The 7,760-nt window shown below is 43.6% G+C and overlaps 1 long non-coding RNA gene across 1 annotated transcript; it reads left to right on the forward strand.

The window, feature by feature from the left end:
- Positions 1-850: 850 nt before the first annotated feature.
- On the forward strand, positions 851-5,054 carry LOC144584912 (uncharacterized). Its single transcript, XR_013539397.1, has 2 exons — positions 851-2,300; positions 3,222-5,054. It is a non-coding gene; the product is annotated as an uncharacterized LOC144584912 (long non-coding RNA).
- The last annotated feature ends 2,706 nt before the right edge of the window (positions 5,055-7,760 follow it).

A 7,760-nucleotide genomic window follows, 5' to 3' on the forward strand; every position in this document is an offset into this window, starting at 1 on the left:
TTTTTGTTTATTCACTCTTTAGTACTTTATGTTCTATCTGTTATTGTAAACTGGCTGGAATAGTGAGGTATGGAAGGAAGGAAGGAAGGAAGGAAGGAAGGAAGGAAGGAAGGAAGGAAGGAAGGAAGGAAGGAAGGAAGGAAGGAAGGAAGGAAGGAAGGAAGGAAGGAAGGAAGGAAGGAAGGAAGGAAGGAAGGAAGGAAGGAAGGAAGGAAATGAAAGATGTAGGTGACAAAGAAACCAACAGATGCCTGGTCTCAGGTAAGACAGTCCTGTGGACAACACCTGAGATGTTTTTCTATAGTTTCTTTCTTTCTTTAGAAATGAAGGGACTCTTTTGGTGATATTTTTTTAGAGCCTGTCCCCACATGATTCAAGGGAGAGCTTCAGAAGCGAACAGGCACCCAGTGAAAGCTCACTTGGTGAGGGAGATGGACGCTCTTCGGCTCCTCACCCCATCTTTTATTGGGCCGAAAATAGAGAGGGTCACTCAAAAGGAATACTGAGTCACTTTCTATTTCCAAGCATTTATATGGCTTGGAAAGTCATTACCGTGTTGAACCTGACGGGCAGCTTCATTATTGAAGTTGCAGGCATTTTTTTAAAAAACGGGTAGAGAGATTCTATATAAATGAGCTCGTAGCCTGGTAGGTCTCTCTGTTCTCCTTCAGCATCTGTAAGTCAACGGATCAGGTAAGTTTTGCGACACTAATTCTCTCTTTGCAGATGGCCACGACATCGTGAAGGGAAATGTCAGGCTCCGTTATCAGTCCGCTGATGACAATGAGACAACAAGACATCAAGAGTATAGCAGAATTTTGTATTAGCCAGTAGTAGAAGTTGATGAGTACATAGGGAGGCTTTTCTATAGATTACAAGCAGTTACAAATTATATCCACTACACCAGCTTGAATTGGATGGCTAGGCACTCAGCCTGGAGATGCTAATACGCTTGTTTATTAGTGTCTCCAGAAAGATCATGAGGTGACTGCCTAGGAACCATACAAATGGGGATGTAGAACCTCCACCATAAGAGGAGGTATGAGACTGGATACCAAATTATGGAGCACAAAAGCCATATTTGGTCGTTTTCATCCTTGACCTATCATAATGTTCCCAAAGATGTGTGATCAGCCACTCTACAGAACAAGATGATTCTATTCTATTCTATTCTATTCCATTCAATTGGGGGTGAGCAATGCTTTTTGTTAAATTTGACTCCTCAGCTGACAGAACTGGGCATGTTTAGCCGTGGGAAATGAAGAATGAGGGGAGATAGGAGAGCATTCTTCCAATCTTTGACAAGAAGTCCTACAGAGGAGTTTCAGGATTTATTCTCAAGCATCCCAGTGTGCAGGACAAGTAAGAATGGGTTCAAGTGACAGGAAGCCAGATATCGGTGGAATATGAGGCAAAACTTCTTAACTGTTAGAGCAGTACGGCAATGGAACCAATGGCCGCAGGAGGTTATGAGTGCTCCAACACTGGAGCCATTCAAGAGAAAATTGGACCGCCGTCTATCAAAGTATATACAGTGGTGCCTCGCTTAACAGGTGCCCCGTTTAATGACGAAATCGCATACCGATGAACTTTTTGTGATCGCTTTTGCAATCGCATTGCGATGTTTTAAATGGGGAAAAATCGCTTTGCGATGATTGGTACCCTGTTTCGCTTACCGATTATTGCAAAGCGATGATTTTCTAACAGCTGATCAGCGGTTCCAAAACGGCCGCCCAGTAAAAAAAGTGGCCACCCACTGTGTTTTCACGTGGATTCCTTGCTTACCAAGCAGCAAAAATGGCCACCGTATGGAGGATTTTCGCTTTAAGGTGAGTTTTAAGCCCATAGGAATGCATTGAAGGGGTTTCAATGCATTCCTATGGGCTTTTTAAAATCGCATAGCGACGAAATCGCTTTGCAGCAATTTTTGCTGCAACGATTAACGTCGCTATGCAAGGCACCACTGTTTATATAGAGGGTATGTATTTAGTCCTAAATACATAGCCTCCCTCCCTGTCTCTCTCTTTTGTTGGAGTTCCTGTTGTTGCTCTGCATAATTTTATGTATTGACTTCATCTGTCCTCCTCTTTCTCTCTCTCTTGTGATCCACCAGTTCTTCTCCTTCGTTCAAGATGGTGTGCTACCCGAAAGGGCCTTGTGAGATCAACCTTGATGACATGGAGCTGGTTGGTCATGTACCCGACAGCAAAGTGTTTGTCTGCCCGGGATCCTGTGACCTGATTATTCCTCCACCCTGTGTCACCAGGACCAGTACAAACTTCAAAATATCATGCTATATTGTACGTATCTGTGTAAGAGGAAAGATAGAGGCTGAGGGAGCAGGCTGAGCACTTAGGATCTGATTAATGTCTACCTCTAATGCCAGCTCTGACTTAGTTTTGGTATGAGCGGTATACACACATGTTGTTCGATAAATCCCAAACAATCAGGGATCAATGTATTCGCAAAGGCCTTCATGAATCAGGGATCACATTATCAGCCCAATGCTTACAGCATGTCTCGCTCTACCTATTCAGAAGTCAGGTGGGTTTAACTAAAGAAAATATCCTATCTGTTGTGCTAGGAGATTGTCTCTAATGTGAAACGGAGAGAGAAAGAGAGAGAGAGAGAGTTGCTCACCCATTGTTCCTGCTTACTCTTTGGCTAGCTTTGCCTATCAATCTCACAATCTCTCCACATCATCATGACCCAAGATCCAGTCTATCACAGGAAAGTTGTAACAAACAGATTAGCAGGACCGGCCACAAGAAGTGAATAACACAGACAACGGCTGCCATTTTGAATTGCCCTTTCTGGGATTTGGTGGCGGATTGAAAGCCTATGAAGGGAACCCCTGTCTTTGATCATCTGTATAAGCATCCAGATGGGGGGTTCATCCAAATTTGAGATGTCCTACCAAAGGTGCAGGACCTCTTTTGGGGAAAACGTTGAGCACTTAAGCTCATTTGAGACCCAAAGTGGATTTGCAGGGAAACCACTGGCTTCCTCTGCGTAAAAGTCAAGATGCCTTTGCAACCATGGATTAACTCTGTGTCTCAATCCATGCACAGTTCAGGCACCCACATCGCTGTACTGATTTCGATGCGCATGCGCACATGGTAGAAAGGGTGTAACAGGGTTACTGGCAAATATTCATTGAAACATTTGAATGCCAACAAAATAAGGACTGTTGTGAAATTGATTTATCTTTTTTATTGCAGAGAGAACCGGACTGCTGCTCAGAATTGCTCGGGAACCGACTGAAAATCCAGCCTTTGAGCTGTAATGTAACACTCCCAGGGGGGTTTCTGTGTAATGAAATGCATAATAGTCAAGTGTATACCACCCCACCTGATAGAACATGTTAAACTCAAATGGAGAATCTCTGAAATGATGGGAAGTAAGAAATATATATGTCCTAACTGCTCCTTGGTGCTGTGCTTTAGTAGGTCCCATGCAGATTGATTTCTGAAAACATTTTCAATGGGAAATAGCTAAAAATGTTCCCTTATACGAATCGCTTCTGCTTATCCTTCAACGGCTGCTTTTCTCACCCAAGCCCGTCACTTGAAAGCCGGTGCTGCTTCTGCCAAACAGTAAGGGACCCAACCACTGAGCCCAACCAATGAGGAATCGAAGTGTGTGGAGATCACAACGACAACCGTGCAAGAAAAATGCATCAATGGCCCTTTGTAATTTGCCCAAGTAGACTTGGAAGGATGGCAACATGCAGGACAAGGAGAAATATCGCTTTAAAATTGTAACCCTCCTGATAAATGTATCACTGTTGAAACACGTTGTCTTTTTTTGCATGCAAAGTTTGTCTCGTGCTAAAAGAATGTAATCCAGCACTTCAATACAACTTTTTTTTGCTTTATATTAACTTTCCATGTCTCATTTTATTGCAGAATGCTTATTATTCGGTTTTCATAGGAAATTAGATCCAGTGAGAGAGGAGCTTTCGAAACACAGACCAGAAAGCTAATACAGTGGTGCCTCGCTAGACGATGATAATCCGTTCCACTGAAATAGCTGTCTAGCGAAATCATTGTCTAGTGAAAAGCAAATGTCGTCTAGCAAAAATCGGTTTGCGAAGCAGGGACCAAACATTGTCCAGCGAAATTCCCCCATAGGAACCACTGTTTTGCGAATCGCTATAGTGATCACAAAAAGTCAATGTCTAGCGAAAAAACTGTCATGCAGGGTAACTGTCTAGCGAAGGCACCACTGTAAATGAGATAGTCTGAGCTCACCCCCACTGCCTGAAAGCAGGAACAAAGCTATATACCTCACATTCCCGGTGCAGCTAACTAGCTGGCAAACCCCAACAGGGTGTCATAAAATGAGGCATCTGACACACTCGAGTGGGGACAGCATTGGTCTCACTTCCGTACCCTCCCTGTCATGAAAGAACAAGTGGACAGAAAGTCCCCAGCCTTGCCAAATGCCATTGAATAGTAAGTCAGGTGAGTGGTGAAAGGAAATCTCAATAAAGTTAGAGCAGATTTGTCTTCCGATGAATGGTCAATGGTGTTTGGAAGATACGTCCACCTCCAAACAGGATCTTTCAGCTCACATCTCACATTCTCTGATTTCTCAGTGTGAAGGATTTTTTTAAAATGGCTGAATCTGGAGAGTTGTTCTTATCAGACCTGTCCGAAAACGAATGACGAGCCTTGGAAAATTCCAAAGCACGCTTATGGAAATGTTAAGCTAATGTAATAAGAAAGTTATTGTCTTGGGCTTAACGTTTATTCACTTCGGCTTAATCTGACAAACGGGGGTCAAAGTCAATAAACAATGAGCATGACGCAATGCATGATGCCACCTGGTGGAGCAGCAAAGGTGGGAGGGGCATGACCTCAAGCTCCCATTGTCCTTCAGAAAAATGATCCAGAGGGCCCAATCCCTCCTCTGAGCCCATGTTTGGGAAACGTTAATGATTTCCAAGAGCGGAGGAGCAAGCAAAAGTTCAAACCCAACACCATCACCAAGTTGGAACATCTGACTTTCCTTAGAACAAATTGAATATGTGTCAACGATATTCCACTCCCTATGCTCTCAGAAAGAGAGGGCACTATCCACCCTATGTGACCGACCATTTAGAAGTTGTGATCCTTTCAATGGGGTAAACACCAGACTAATTTAATCTGGATAAAACCCTGACATTTCTTCATACATCCTCTCCCTCTTCCTGTGGGTTTGGTGGCTCAAGAGGCAATAATTAAACTTGATGCATCAAGGAATCATTCCTGGGGATGAATTTAAAACAATCAGGGAAAAGAATGGACCCAGAATTCTTAAGAGTTATGACAAGATGCCACAAAACCAGGACTCACATATCTATTATGCCCCAATTTTGAAGTTGAAAAATAAGACTCGGCTGCCCCCAAGTGGTGAATCTTAAGAATGCCATACAATTGGATGTTTCAAAAAGCTTTGGACTATCCCACATCAAAGCCGATTTGGCAGTCATGGAATAAGACCCAAGGGGCCCTGTTACAGACATGTGGCTGATTGATAAACACAGAGTCGATACAACCAATAGGGAGTCGATACAACCAAACCATTCTCAAAATGGAGGGATCACCCATTGAGGTCATCCTCTAAAGAATTGCATTAAGGACCCAGTGCTTTTAAACTTCTTTGTAAAGACTCCGAAAGTTAAGGTTATCCGGTTTTGTTCATCGCAAGACATTACGAATTTTGGCTGAAAAGAAAAAGAGTGGCTTGTGTTTGGAAAGATATGTCCCAAAACTGAACCAATGGGTCTTAAAAGGACAAATGCAGTTCAACTCAAACCAGGGTTCAACCATGTGCATTTAGGGTCAAAATATTCTAATTTTACATATAGGCAATGGATATACCATCCCATGGGTTCGAGTCTCCAATTCGCGCATTGTTAATAAATGAACCCACTGGATTCTAGCATAACGAGAGAGGAAGAAAAGCTTTTTTTCTACTCATTTCCCCACTACTATTGTACACCCAGCCTTTTCCTGTTTCATGGAAATGCTGATGTGGCTCTGTTCATGTGTTTCGGACTTTAGAAAAACACCTCCATGGTTTAGGACTCTGGCTACGGAGCCAGAGGTTGGAGGTTCGATTCCTCCACTGGGCCTCCTTGAGAGGAGCTAGACTTGAGGATCCATAGGGTCCCTTCCAGCTCCGCAGTTCGAAGCTCTAAGAAGAGATTCCAGAAAAATCCAGAAAGACAAACCAAAGCAGACAGATTCAACCAGCTTCTGCGAGATCTAGATTGAAGCAGGAATGATCAAAACCCCTTAGCATCCCATGAGAAAGGAGGAGGAGAACACAGTGCCCCCAGAGAAAAAGGAAACCTCTTGTTTTAGAAGAAAGAGAGGAAATTCGGGCAGAATGTTTTGCCCTTTATTTTCCTAACTCTCACCAGCCCATTCACTTCTTGGTGGGGATCTGCTGGTTTAAAGCCAGTAATCTCCTGCCTTAATTCTGCGATGGGGAGTTGCAGTATTCACTGCAGAATCAGACTTAAGTCACACCAGTGACTTGATTCAGACTCAATTCAGGGTGGGTTTTTCAGGACACAGACTCCTTTTTCCAAGTCAGATTTTCAAGTCCCTGTTGCTTTAATGAAAGGTACTGTAAAACCTGTGGTGGCACTGTGGGTTAAGCTGCAGAAGATTCTGTGCTGCAAGGTCAGAAGACCAGCCGTCATAAGATCGAATCCACGCGACGGAGGAAGCTCCCGTCGCTTGTTCCAGCTCCTGCCAACCTAGCAATTCGAAAGCATGTAAATGCGAGTAGATAAATAGGTACCACCATGGTGGGAAGGTAACGGCGTTCCGTGTCTAGTTGCACTGGCCACGTGACCACGGAAACTGTCTTTGGACAAACGCTGACTCTATAGCTTGGAGATGGGGATGAGCACCCCGCCCTAGAGTCGGACATGATTGGACTAAATGTCAAGGGGAACCTTTACTGTAAAACCCGCAAGAAGCTGGAGCACACATCTCAGATCTCCCTACATACACCCCGCAGAAAACCCGCCCATGCCTACCTTTTTTCGGGGGGGGGGGAGCTTATTTTTAATAGGGACTCCGACTCAGACTTGGATTTGGGACTCAGACCAAAGAATTTGCCAATATCCCTGCATTAGATACGGCGATGAGTCCCCTAACAATTTCAGACCAAAACGTGATTTTTTTCCCCTTAAGATTTTCTGAAACTAACCTCTCTCTCTGGACCTACTCCTTAGCATTTTGGGGTTACTATATATAAAAATCTTCATTCTCCTCCCTTCAGTGTTTTGCTTAATTTGGAAGCCGATTTGAGGGTGATTGTTTTTGTTAAAGTGCTGCTCTAAATATTTTAAATATATTAAAATAAGGGCACAATCATAGTTAGATGGTTAATATGTTGCAACAGAGGTTATCTCCACCCAACCTGTCCTGCCAGGTTCCCAGTTTTGCTTATTGGGCGAAGGCATCAGCATGGGCCTTGGGAGATCATGCTGAAAGGTTAGGAAAGGGGCCACTCCCTGGAATTTCAAAATAGGGAAAGGGAAGAAGAGAAGTCTCCACAATGGCATGCCACACTGCCCCCTACTGGCGACCATCACAAATAACATGTAGAAAGTATTGACCACAGTAGTCAGGCAATGTGCAAACTCCATAATTTGACTTCTCAGAACTTGGGAGAAAATGTTGTTTTCAGGAACATAACTCTGAACATCTCTTGTGTAGTAACTTTTACAACCTCTGTGTGAATCTGGGATGGGG

This window comes from Pogona vitticeps, chromosome 15 (assembly GCF_051106095.1).
Source record: "Pogona vitticeps strain Pit_001003342236 chromosome 15, PviZW2.1, whole genome shotgun sequence".
Taxonomy (NCBI): domain Eukaryota; kingdom Metazoa; phylum Chordata; class Lepidosauria; order Squamata; family Agamidae; genus Pogona; species Pogona vitticeps.